At 36.9% G+C, this 13,170-nt stretch overlaps 1 protein-coding gene across 9 annotated transcripts in view; it reads left to right on the top strand.

Annotated features, from left to right (window-relative positions):
* Window positions 1-13,170, top strand: part of CCDC91 (coiled-coil domain containing 91) — a 345,954-nt gene that overhangs the window by 291,603 nt on the left and 41,181 nt on the right. The window lies entirely within an intron of this gene.

Here is a 13,170-nt window from a genome sequence, read left to right as displayed (position 1 = left end):
ACTGGCATAAGGATAAATTGGAGCAAGGAGGTGGGCCATGGCAGAGTGAGGCTCCACTATGCTCACTTCCCCCCTGGCAGGGAGTCATGATTGTGTCCCTGTCATCAACCACGTTGAACTGCATCTGAGCTCTGTTTATGAGTAATTGAGAATCAAGCCAATAATTTTTACTTCTTCTTAGAATTGAGAAATCTTGATTATTTTTCTCCAGGTTTATTACAAATAGATACGTATGTTAGCAGAGAGGACATGTCTGATACTGTCATGTTTTCTGCTAAGGGTAATTCAGAGAATTATATTCATCCTCTTGTATTTTATGAAATATTCTTCCATTTTGAGTACTTTTGTATAGAAAGTTATTTTGTCATATTTCCAGTTTTCATTTGAACAGAAAGAGACAACTGGGGATTATACCATTCTACAGACTGTTTTGGGTCACATGACCTGTTAAATGCTAAGAGTTCTAAATTCTTTCTGCTTGCTAGCCAGTTTCTGAATCTCTTACTTGAGGCTTAAAATGCAAGTATGTATATAATCTGCATCTTTTAACCAAGAACTATTAGTAACTTTCTTGTTTTACAGGACTTGAACTATGTGCTAACATAACAATGAAAAGTATTCAGTATAGTCAAAACTAAGCTTAAAAATATCAACAGACCCTACGCACTAAACTCATATATCCTACCAATCTTAGAGTCCAATTAAATGGACAAAGCTGCTTTTCAGAGAATGTACCTGAATAGAAAATTCATTAAACTACATTTTGGCAATAATATTAATAAAGATAATCAATTAAGTGCAGGACTCAGATTCTGACCACCTATTCTCCTCACCCCCACATCAAGGTTGTACCAATACACCTAAATAGTTTTTGCACTCCTGAAAAGGTAGGTTTTCTTGTTTTCTTTGAATGTTGTTTGTATGTATCTTACCACTATTGGTACAGGAATGTCTTGATTCAGCTGCAGAAGCTATCTTGCATATTCAGCCTCAATTTGCTTTCTTTTGGATGCCTGGGGTATCATTTGAGTTAATATGGCCAACAGCAAAGGAAGCAAGATGGGCTTGGAGGGGAACCACACAAGCTAGAGTTTGCTCCTTTTTTGCAAAGTGAAAAGTGTAAAGCGTTTTTTAAACGTTGGGCAAAATACATAAGTAGTGAAAAATAATGTCAAGATTTTTTTTAAAAAATCTAAGCTGATATTTGTTACAAAGTCCAAATATTTTTATTAAATTATTTTTAACTGAACAGGTGAGTGGTGCAAACTTGTGTGTCGGGGTGACTGTCCATTGTAGAAGGGGGCTCTCTGTCTAACAAATTGGCACTTACAGAGGTTTGATGCAGGGAGAGTACATAGGATGCACTACTACGCGACTCCAGTGGTCTGTAAAGGGGCACGGAGCATGTGGGATGCCGCTCAGTAGCGTGGTTGCTACTTAACCTGTCTATAGTTTGGGGATATGAACTTTTACTTCAGCTTATTATCTCAGACAATCTCTGATCAGTTGGGCTTTGTGTATGCGAGAGGACTTCATCCAGAAGGAAGAATACATGTCGCCTCAGGAGGAGCTGCAAATAGAAAATTTAATTGTAAAAGAAAGACTTAAGCTATCTTTAATTAATTATTAATTGTATTTACCCTTCTAAAGAGAGACTATTATATGAACTGAATGAGCCTCAAGTTGGTATCTACCTGTTCTAGGACTCGGATCTCCTGAACAGATTTACATTTGCTCAAAGCTGATTAACTCACTAGGGTCCTCCAATAAACCTAGAGTAGCAGTGGTGAAACATGAATGTGTGCCTACTACTGTAAATGAATATGCTGATTGAAAGCCTCAGTAAGAGGGACCATGCATGGAATGAGTCCTGGAGACTAAACCATCCTCTTTCCCTTTAAGACTGGAAGTTAGCTAATGTAACGCCAATATTTAAAAAGGGCTCTAGGGGTGATCCCGGCAATTACAGACCAGTAAGTCTAACGTCGGTACCGGGCAAATTAGTTGAAACAATAGTAAAGAATCAAATTGTCAGACACATAGAAAAACATAAACTCTTGAGCAATAGTCAACATGGTTTCTGTAAAGGGAAATCGTGTCTTACTAATCTATTAGAGTTCTTTGAAAGGGTCAACAAACATGTGGACAAGGGGGATCCGGTGGACATAGTGTACTTAGATTTCCAGAAAGCCTTTGACAAGGTCCCTCACCAAAGGCTCTTACGTAAATTAAGCTGTCATGGGATAAAAGGGAAGGTCCTTTCATGGATTGAGAACTGGTTAAAGGACAGGGAACAAAGGGTAGGAATTAATGGTAAATTCTCAGAATGGAGAGGGGTAACTAGTGGTGTTCCCCAAGGGTCAGTCCTAGGACCAATCCTATTCAATTTATTCATAAATGATCTGGAGAAAGGGGTAAACAGTGAGGTGGCAAAGTTTGCAGATGATACTAAACTGCTCAAGATAGTTAAGACCAAAGCAGACTGTGAAGAACTTCAAAAAGATCTCACAAAACTAAGTGATTTGGCAACAAAATGGCAAATGAAATTTAATGTGGATAAATGTAAAGTAATGCACATTGGAAAAAATAACCCCAACTATACATACAACATGATGGGGGCTAATTTAGCTACAACGAGTCAGGAACAAGATCTTGGAGTTATCGTGGATAGTTCTCTGAAGATGTCCACGCAGTGTGCAGAGGCGGTCAAAAAGCAAACAGGATGTTAGGAATCATTAAAAGGGGATAGAGAATAAGACTGAGAATATATTATTGCCCTTATATAAATCCATGGTACGCCCACATCTCGAATACTGTGTACAGATGTGGTCTCCTCACCTCAAAAAAGATATTCTAGCACTAGAAAAGGTTCAGAAAAGAGCAACTAAAATGATTAGGGGTTTAGAGAGGGTCCCATATGAGGAAAGATTAAAGAGGCTAGGACTCTTCAGCTTGGAAAAGAGAAGACTAAGGGGGGACATGATAGAGGTATATAAAATCATGAGTGATGTTGAGAAAGTGGATAAGGAAAAGTTATTTACTTATTCCCATAATACAAGAACTAGGGGTCACCAAATGAAATTAATAGGCAGCAGGTTTAAAACAAATAAAAGGAAGTTCTTCTTCATGCAGCGCACAGTCAACTTGTGGAACTCCTTACCTGAGGAGGTTGTGAAGGCTAGGACTATAACAATGTTTAAAAGGGGACTGGATAAATTCATGGTGGCTAAGTCCATAAATGGCTATTAGCCAGGATGGGTAAGAATGGTGTCCCTAGCCTCTGTTCGTCAGAGGATGGAGATGGATGGCAGGAGAGAGATCACTTGATCATTGCCTGTTCACTCCCTCAGGGGCACCTGGCATTGGCCACTGTCGGTAGACAGATACTGGGCTAGATGGACCTTTGGTCTGACCCGGTACGGCCTTTCTTATGTTCTTATGTTCTAAGATGATCTTCACAGTTCAGAGCTGAGACACGATTGGGTGGTGTAGAGTTATCTCGCATTGATGCTGCCAATGCTGTACTTGTTGCTGGATTAATAGAAGGCTTCAGTTTCCAGGGCTGACACTTTGATACTTTTCATCAGATCAGGATTCACTTTTATTTATTTATTTTTAAATCCCATATTGTCCCTATAATATAGTATGGTATGGTTTTCTGACCCTTTTTTCTCTTAATTATATTCAGAGATCTCTGAAGACAGATTTTCTTTAGGAACATCTGAGCAATAAAATAGCTACAGGACTTATAAATTGCCTCTAACTTTCCAATATAGTTTAAAACTCTCTTCAAAGGAAAGTCACTTTTGATAAGCTTGTGTCTCTCTCCACTGAGTTTACCACAACAAAAGAATGTGTATTTGGATGAGGAATTGTCCAGATGATCAAGTTTAGTTAAGATCCATTAAAATAGACAGTTATACTGTGTCCAAAAGTATATATACTTTTGCTTGGCATTAATTATGTGAGTATAATATTTTAAACCTAAAATAAAGATATGCATATGGAATTTTTATAAAACTTAATTTTGGTTGAGCAGAAAAAACATTCCATTACATAAATTATGCACATGTTTTTACACTTAATTGATATATGTTGCATGCTGCTGCTGTTGGAGGGAGAAGGGATTAGTGTTCAGAGGACAACTTGAGAATCAGAGGTGACTATTTAGTTGAACATCAAAAGTAGCAATGTAGTGAACTAAAGAAACTAATTAACTAAAGAAAATGTATGCTGAGCTTTATGGGCAAATGCTTTCAATGCTGGTCTTGTATTAGGCCAGACACAGATTTGTGTGCAGTTTGGTTACAGGCTCTGCAACAAGAATGAATAAAACTGAGATTATACAAAAAATGTAATTCTCCTTTGACTGTGTGCCTGGTGATCCCAATCTATGGGATTCCCCTTCTCATTGGTTGATGGAAGCAGGATTGGCAAAAGCCCAAAAGGTAGTGTTTTGTGGTCCTGAAGAAGCTGGAGTAATCAGAGTGGTTTTATATAATAATCTCCCCAACAAATGTATAAGATTTGGAAAGTTCAGAATGAATCCTCCCTATCCAGCATACACCAAGGGGATGTAGCTCTTAAAGAGTTGTATCTCACATTCCTGTTGTGCAAAGTGAATGGAAATTTTTCAGATTTAGTTTTGGACCCTCTTGGTACAGATATTAGGGTCTCCTGTTAGGCTGTCAACGGTGACAGCCTCACAAGAAAGGAATAAGACCAAAGGTACAAGCTTCAGGCAGCCATCAGCAAGGTCTTTTCAAAGGGACCAGCCAAAATCAGGGACTTACTACGTTTTTTTTGGCAGAGATGTTGAGCAATATAGATCCACTGTTGATCCAAGTGGCAACTGCAGGAAATTCAATGTTTCAGCTTCACTGAGTTGCAAAGGAGTCAATATCCTATGGAGATACCGTATGGATACAATCCTGGACTCCCTCCAGTCATGAATGTTGGAAGAGAGGTTTTACTGTGAGGTGCTACTCCAAATATCTCACAAGGCAATTCTCACAATGGAGCATATTCTGGAAACCAGAAAAATGAAAATGACAGCAATACCAGCCTCTCCTGGAGCTTCAGGCAATGAAACTGGAACTTCACCTACATATTATAAACTATTTTTATCATCATCCCTCCCTGGAGAATCATCATATTCTCTTACAATTACATAAGCAGCAAGACAGAGCAACTACACTGTTCTACATCCAGACCTGGTCACGACAACATTAGCTGTTGACCAGCTAAGTAACTTGGACTGTAATTGTTTCTTGTGGGCATATCCAATCCTTTTACACTAACAGGCTTAATAAGGGATTTGGAGAAAGGAGGAGGATGATATAAATTAAACGTTGTTAATCTGTGGTCTAATTCTAAATGATTCAGCTCTCGTTGGCTTCGGTACACTTGGAGAATTGGGCTCTTAATAAATACATTTTAATTTGATCACAAAGTAACAAACAAATGAACTTCATTCCTTTAGTCCATTAATAATGGATGCATTTTAATTATAGTTGATGAAATTACAACTTGATACTTAAAAGTAAAAAGCCATTTTAAAAGCGTATTCCTTCTACATGTCACATATGCTGCCAAAATAGAATGTTATTTTTAAGCATTTCTATAAATGTTTTTGGATTAAAACAAACAACTTAATAAGTTTTTAACATGTTGACAGCCTGCTTTTTAAATAGTTTTTTCCTGAATTTATCATGAAGTAGAGTATATCTGGTCATGCAATCCATTAGTAATGAGCTTTGCACACAGGACACCAACTTCTGAACATCATTTTGAATCTGTATTCGGTGCCATTGCCCTAAATCTTTATTATAAGTTAAAATGTTAGTCTACATCTATATTTTTACAGTACAAGTAGCTGTCCGACATATTATACCACACTTTCTTCACTTTTACTGGAAAATACTGAGGTGAATAATTTTTAATCCATAAACAACCATTTCAGACGACAAACTCTTAGGGGTCTATTCAGGAAAATATCTACAGTTTTCTGGAATGCACAAAGGCCAGTCTATCCAGTGAAAAGGGCAAGATGCTGCCTAGACCCTTCTGAGGACAGAAAATCATTTGGCAACTCTTCTATAAAGACTACACTGGAGAGAAGATTGTCTCCCTGTACAGAGTCGTATGCTCCAAATGAATATATTCTATCTGGGAAGCACTCTCTTCCACCCAACCACCATAAAAATTCATTGTGGAGTTTGAGTGAAGAATCTTCTGGTTTCCATGACTCTTCTTTTGAAAGAGAATTGCTTCAGGCTAGATTGCCCTCTGAATTTCTTCTCTAGCTAAGTGACATTGTTTAAAAGAACCCATTCCTCCAGTTTCATGCCTTAGAACATCAGAAGAGATGCTAAGTATTCACTCTTACCCAGATGCCGTATATAGCTATTAAGCTTGTTGGAGTTTGTGACCCTTGGAAAGGTGGCAATTTGGTATTAATGTGTAATGTTGACTTTGGCATTTGTGTCCACTTGTCAACGGGTGACACCCATTCAGGACCGTATCACCAATGCAGGGTGTTTTGCTCTCAGTAAAGCCTTAAAGGGACATTGTCAACTTGAATGTTTTGAATGGATTAATTTAAAAAAATCAAGTATAAATAGTATATGTGGAGTTTAATATATATTGATTATCTGCTGACGTTTATAAGTGTCTTTTGCAGCGAAGAAAAGTGGTTAGATCCAAGAGTGACACTATGCCTCCTACCTCTGTGTCCATGTCTATCTGTCTTCCACTTGCTGTGACAGAATCAGCAGCATTCAGGATAAGGCCTCCCAACTCCTTTACTCTCATTGCCCTGAGCTACATGTATGGGGCTGGGGAGGGAAAAGCAGGTACCAGGGTCCTACAGCTTTCTGTCACTCCCTGGTCCCATGGTGGATCCAGGAAATGAAAGAAAGTACCCACTTTCCAAGCTCCTATTGTTCCCATCCTCATGGAGGGTTATAGAGAATGAAGAAGGGGAAGACTTCCTGTCTGCCTCCTGCTCTCAGCTCTGTGCAGGAGTCCCCAAACTCGGAAACATAAATAGTGCTGCTGCTTTTATTAATAGTAAATGCTTTGGGGAAGAGGGTGCTCATCTGCTTGCCACAGACCAAGTAATATAAACATGCTACTTTATGAAGAGACAAGTGCAAGTGACCAACAAAACAGTGAATTTTATGTAAAGTGCTGTCCAGATGCACAAAGTAAACAAACTGGGGGCAAAATGTGTTTTGCTAGCAACCTTCAATTTTAATAACATTAGGGGTTTCTTGTAACTAAAGTAGGTATATGAAATTTTCAGACACAAATATGATTTTTCATGTTGATGATGTCCTTGTAAATTGTCCAGAAACTGACTCAGGCTAAATTCAATAAAAATAAAAACAAAATGTTTCCAAATGTCTTATAAAAACCCTAATCACCAAAGCAATTAATTGGTCACTAAAGCACTTGAAACTAAGAACTGCTTCCAGTTTTTTGTCATTAATCAAGGTCAGTGCAATTCTGTTTTCTAGTTCATATTTTTAAAGCTTGAACTCCACTATGTTCAAGCCTCTACTATACAAGCTGTACATTTTTTGTTGATTAAAATAAGTTTTGCCTTCTCTTAAAAGTTAGACATGTTGAGCTTCTAAGAGAACAAAGAGTGGGAAAGCTTTAGGAAATGAAACTATGTAAATTATTCTCCTGTCAGGTTCCAATCACTGTGTCATCAATCGAGCTAATTGTCTGAGAACCAGTCAGATGTCTAACTGCCTATTGTTATGAAAGCATCATAAAATATATATTCTACATAGAAGCAGGTTTTATAGCAAACAAAGAATCCAGTGCTAAACCTTACATAGCATATATTTTTTTATCCATATATCACACAATACATGTTACACACTTTTTGAACTTCTGTGGGCATTAGCAGTACATAGAAAAGGGGATTACTAGTGGGGAGAGCTGGCACATGCAGAAATAAAATGGAGCTACCAAAGGTTCAATTTTCTATCAAATAAATCTTCTCATGCTGAGTAGGCTATTTAAACAAATCTTCTGAATGACAAATAATTTACCCTGTAAGGGAAATGCTCCACAGTAACCATTTCTTATGGTCTCATATTTCAGGACCCACAACATACAGCCAACAAACTTAAGTTTTCCCTGTTGACTTTGACATTTGGCTTCCTTTAAAAAAATGTACTGCCTGTTTCCTGACAACAAAATGAATTTCAATAAACAGAGTCAAATTCTCTCCTGGTATGCATGTGCCACTCCCATTGACTTCAGAGGGCATAATTTGGCTACAAAGTGAGAAACAGAATGCCTAGTCAAGACTGAGTAATCATTAAATTGCATAAAAGTCTCTTAATTATTCTGTCCCCATTTCTCTGACAGACACACCCTTGTCATACATCCACACCATCTAGATTTAAACGACAAAAGCTAACCACTTAAAAGGACGTGTCCATTGTAAGCAGAATTCACTGTACTAAGTTGTGCTCCCATATGATTTGTGCAGCTGTGCCTCATAACCTTTACTGGAGAACATAACCAAACATTGTCTCTATCTGACTAACATTTGCCAAAATAAAAATGCACACTTCAAAAGTATGAATGTCCAGAGGACTTATTTTTTTATTTTGGTATTTAATAGATAATTTTTTCCAGTATTATAGCAAGTGAAGGACACATTTTTCAAAAAAGTATTTATTTATTTTTAAGAGTCTCTGTAATCTGGCATTAACCATGTCTTTCATGTTGTAAACTGAAGAACTTTGGCTCAAGATAAGAGTTTCTTCCAGCCATAGGTAGAGGAATGACTTCTTTAGTTCTGTGACAAGGTGCTTTTTCTGGGAAATTAGGTGGTCTCATTCCACCCTCATTTCAATAAATGAACGGCTTTATGCATGGTGCTATTTATCAAGAGAGGGGTGTGTAGGAATACATATTGATGTCTGGTACTACAATAAGATTAATTTTATATTATATAAATCTAAGAATTGTGATTATATCCTCTTAGATTTTAAATTCGCACATTTGGAAAAATTCACAATTTGCCATCCTAACAAGCATCTCTATAGGACACATTCTTCCATCTTTGCCCATATGGAGTAGTAACTTAGTGTACAAACAGTCCCATTACTGATTTCAATGGAATTACTTGGAGAGGAAGTAAGGTACTGATTAACATGGACATGGCGGCAGAATCACACCTTTAGTCCTTTACAAACATATCTTCCATAGTGTTGTGATTATAAATTAATTCATGAGAAGACAAAGATTGTGATTTGCTCAAGGCTACAGAGAATATCTGCCAGATGCAGGTTTAGAACTCAGGATGTCATGGTTCCCAGTTCTGTGACCCCTCTCTCATATTAGTGTAACTTTTTCATGACTTAACTTTTACCAGGTGTTTTTTTCCTTTGGGGTTGCAGGGAGTTAAAGCCCTTTATCCATTACAGAAAGTGCTTTTTGTTCTTGTTTTTGGATCTGATGTCATCTTACATTCCAATTTGCTTGAAAGCTCTTCCAACTATATTTACGCAATTGAACCTTGCAATCTTAGATTTGACTACTATTACCACAGTTCTAGTATTTATCATTTTCTTTGTGCCTTCGTTATTTTAGATCAAGTCCAGTCCATATAAAATATAACCTGTCTTTGCAATTCTGCTTGCCAATAAATTTCTCTTGAGGCCCATATTATATCTTGTCATATCTCTCTTCCCCCCACCCCCTAATCTAGACCTTTTCCTTCCTCTGGGAACAGTGTTCTATTTTAAACAATATTCAGTAGAAAATCTCATTATCTATTGTAACTCTTTCAAAATCCAACCCTATGATATGCTGATTGTCCTGAAAAGTTATGTGCATTCTCTGCTGCCATTCACTCTTATAGTATATCAGTTGAGTAACAGGTTTATACTGAAAAGTAATATAGTTTGGCAATAGTTTTTTCAGTTAAACACTGTTGTTTTGTGCTACAGTACTTCTGTCATCAAAGCCATTTGTTACTGGCAAATGGGAGAAATCTTAAAGGCTCTCAGGTCTAGAGGAGTTTAATGTCTAATATTTTGGGGGGGAAATTGAATTGTTTTTTGCATAAATTATTTGCCATCAGTAATGAGTCAACAAATCATAAGACCACTTGAGACTTTGCAAGTTTCATTGCAAACTCAATATTCAATCCACATTATTTAATATTCATCTTGTGCTTAGAACTTCATACCAGCAAATATCTGTCCAAGTCTGATTCCAACATTTTTAACATATACCTTTCTCCAATAAATAAGTGATGGACTAACAATGAGGAAGAGGAGAAAGGAAAAAAGAGAAGTGGGATTTCTTTAAAGAAAAAAAAAAGGAAACCAACTAAATAACAGTGGCGAAATCCTAGAGTTGGGAGAGGAAGCTCAGTCCTTAAAGATAAAGTATTATGTATTTATTGCCTAGGCCAAGATATTCAGAAGTGGGGTCATTTGGATGTCCAGCTTCAGAGCCTTTTCAAGAGATTGATTTTCATTAAGTGCTGAGTATGCAAAACAGAAAACCAGGCCCCTTTTAAAAATGTCTCAAGTTGGACCCTTAAAAATTGAGTCACTCAGAATACTAGTCACTTTTGAAAAATTGGCCTACTATGATGAGAGATTCTCAAAAATTACCTAGATATAAAGATAAAAAAGTTCAGAACTAGACTCTGATATCCTTACACTGACCATCACCTTACTCCACGTTTGTCCATTGACTTCAATGGGAGTACTCAAAGTAATTTACTACTTGGTGTGAGCAAAGACATCAGAACACAGTCCTTAATAAGTTTCATGAAGCTTTCAAACAAACCTGGACCAATTTGTATTTGTGTATTCAAACTATGTAAAACTTGTGGATTTGAATATTTTAATATGAAATAAGATTTAACTTAGTGTTTCCAAATGTGTTTACCTTTGCATTTTGGCCTTCATTTGAATCTAAAACTAAGGCGTCTCAACCCTACAATCTGTTCTGCAATAGGTCTGTTTTATAATAAAGATTCAGTTGCAGAATCAGTCCAGGGGTTCTAAACTCACATGAACTCAAAGAGGGTAAAAAAAGAATTGGATTGCCAGAAGTATGCAACCTGAAGCCACCGAGTTTTTCACAGCTGTCTTTTAACTGTCCATAAGTGAATTATTGAACAGATTGTGCATTAAGCATTTTTAAGAATTTTGTTTCACAGCCTCCTCACCAGGGTGTATCCAGGTTTAGGATCTTCCACCTTGTTGTTTAGATCTGGTTTCTCTCTCTCACGACCTCTTCAGAATACCCTCTCCATGCTTATCACTTTCTTTTACTACTTAGGCCCATTCCTCCCCCTCATTTTCTGCCATTATGGGCAAAGCTGGGTGATAGTGAATTTTGTGCTCTATCCATATCTTCCTGTTGACTCTGTTTGCTATTGTCTTGTCCAGTAGTTCTGTTGAAGCCAGTGTGAGAATAGCATTGGAGATTGTGCAAAGCCAGGATAGATGTCACTCTGGATGTTGATCCTCTTTAGGGATGTGAGGTTGTACCCTTGTTTTGTACTTTACTTGGAGTACTAGCATTAGAGTGTCCTAGAAAAATTCAGTTTTTTCTACTTATTCTGATTTGCAAGGCCTTACAGCTTCATGGAGAATACAGGAGGCTTTAGCAGTTAACAGAAGCCTTGGAGTATTGTTCAAGGCCCCAGTTCTGCAAGGAGTTCTGCATAGGTGAGAGGTTGCAGGATTCAGGTCTCATTTATAAAGTGGGTGTATGGGATTTCAGAAAGATCTAGTCATATTTACAGTGAAAATCTTGTAAAGCACAGTTGTCACACAGGCTAAAGCATTGTGGCAGACTGTTGGTTTTAATTCATATACAATACTTGCAAATTTATGGCATTTAGAGGATTATTTTCACATAATTCAGATGTGAATAGACCTGGTCTTTAAAAGCTACATATTCAACCTATTGATTTTGTCAAGCCAGTTTCTCAATGCTAAGCTTTATTTCTCAATCTCTTCCTTTTGGGGGGATCATGTATATATGGATTGTTGTATATTTTTGGTATACTGCACACTTAATATAATAAACAGGCAAACATGAATTATGCATAATAGAAATACCCAGGAATCAATTATTATGAATTAGTTATTTTTTCCTAAGAATGAAGTGAAATAATATATAAGAAAGAAAAGGAGGAATACATTATTGCAGGGCTGAAAACAAATTTTTGAAATAAAGAAAAGCATTCATTTCCTCTAATGTTAACCAAAAGATAACTTCTATATAAATAATTCCTAAAGGAAACCCGAAGGGAGGTATATATAAATGCTTATTCATTCTTCATTCATAAATTAGATTTTCAGATTTAGTTATATCATATCTCAGTCCATGTTCCCTGGGGAGGAGTGGATCTTCCTATCTGCACATGATGCTAATGTTAGCATAGAGCAAGATTGGTTAGGAAGTATTTTTATGTGCTGTGAATTACAAGTTTTCTGGAATGATGCTCATCAGTGAAAGTCCCACATCACAGTTAACGAAAATGCCAAAGTTTTCTGATATGATATCCAAAACCTTTCCTTAAAGAGATAATTTTGCTAAACGGGAGAGAGACTGTTGCCACGCTTATCTACAGGTTATATCATTCTTTAATATTTTGAGAGATTTTTAAATGGAGTATAGTGTCTTTGATTTTGAATCACTAAGGATGAAGATTGTGAGACTGCTTGAAAGAGAAACACAATTCAGAGAAAAACAGGAGTACTTGTGGCACCTTAAAGACTAACAAATTTATTTAAGCATGAGCTTTCGTGAGCTACAGCTCACTTCTTCGGATGCATTTGTTCCATTTATCCACCCTCTTGAGGAGAGGCAGCAAATTCCATCTGGTTGCTGAAATTGTCTGATGAACCAAATGTAATTCACTCATAAAGGTCGGCCAAATTAGAAGATATCTGTACCCTTACATAGCTGCATTGCTATTCTTCCATCTAAATGATTAGAAAAGGTCAGTAAAGTCTCTTAAACAAATCTGATGACAAGTTCTCTCTTACTTATTTTTGTTATTATAGTAGGCATATTTTTTCAGTTCTTTAATTTCTGATATTGGCAGGAGTATTGGGAAGTTCCTTAATGTACAATAGATCATCATCTTCATAAGCACATTCTACT

This window comes from Mauremys reevesii, linkage group 1 (genome assembly GCF_016161935.1).
Source record: "Mauremys reevesii isolate NIE-2019 linkage group 1, ASM1616193v1, whole genome shotgun sequence".
NCBI classification, from domain to species: Eukaryota; Metazoa; Chordata; order Testudines; family Geoemydidae; genus Mauremys; species Mauremys reevesii.
The sequence above is the reverse complement of the archived record's forward strand: the minus strand, read 5'-3'. Positions and strand labels throughout refer to the sequence as shown.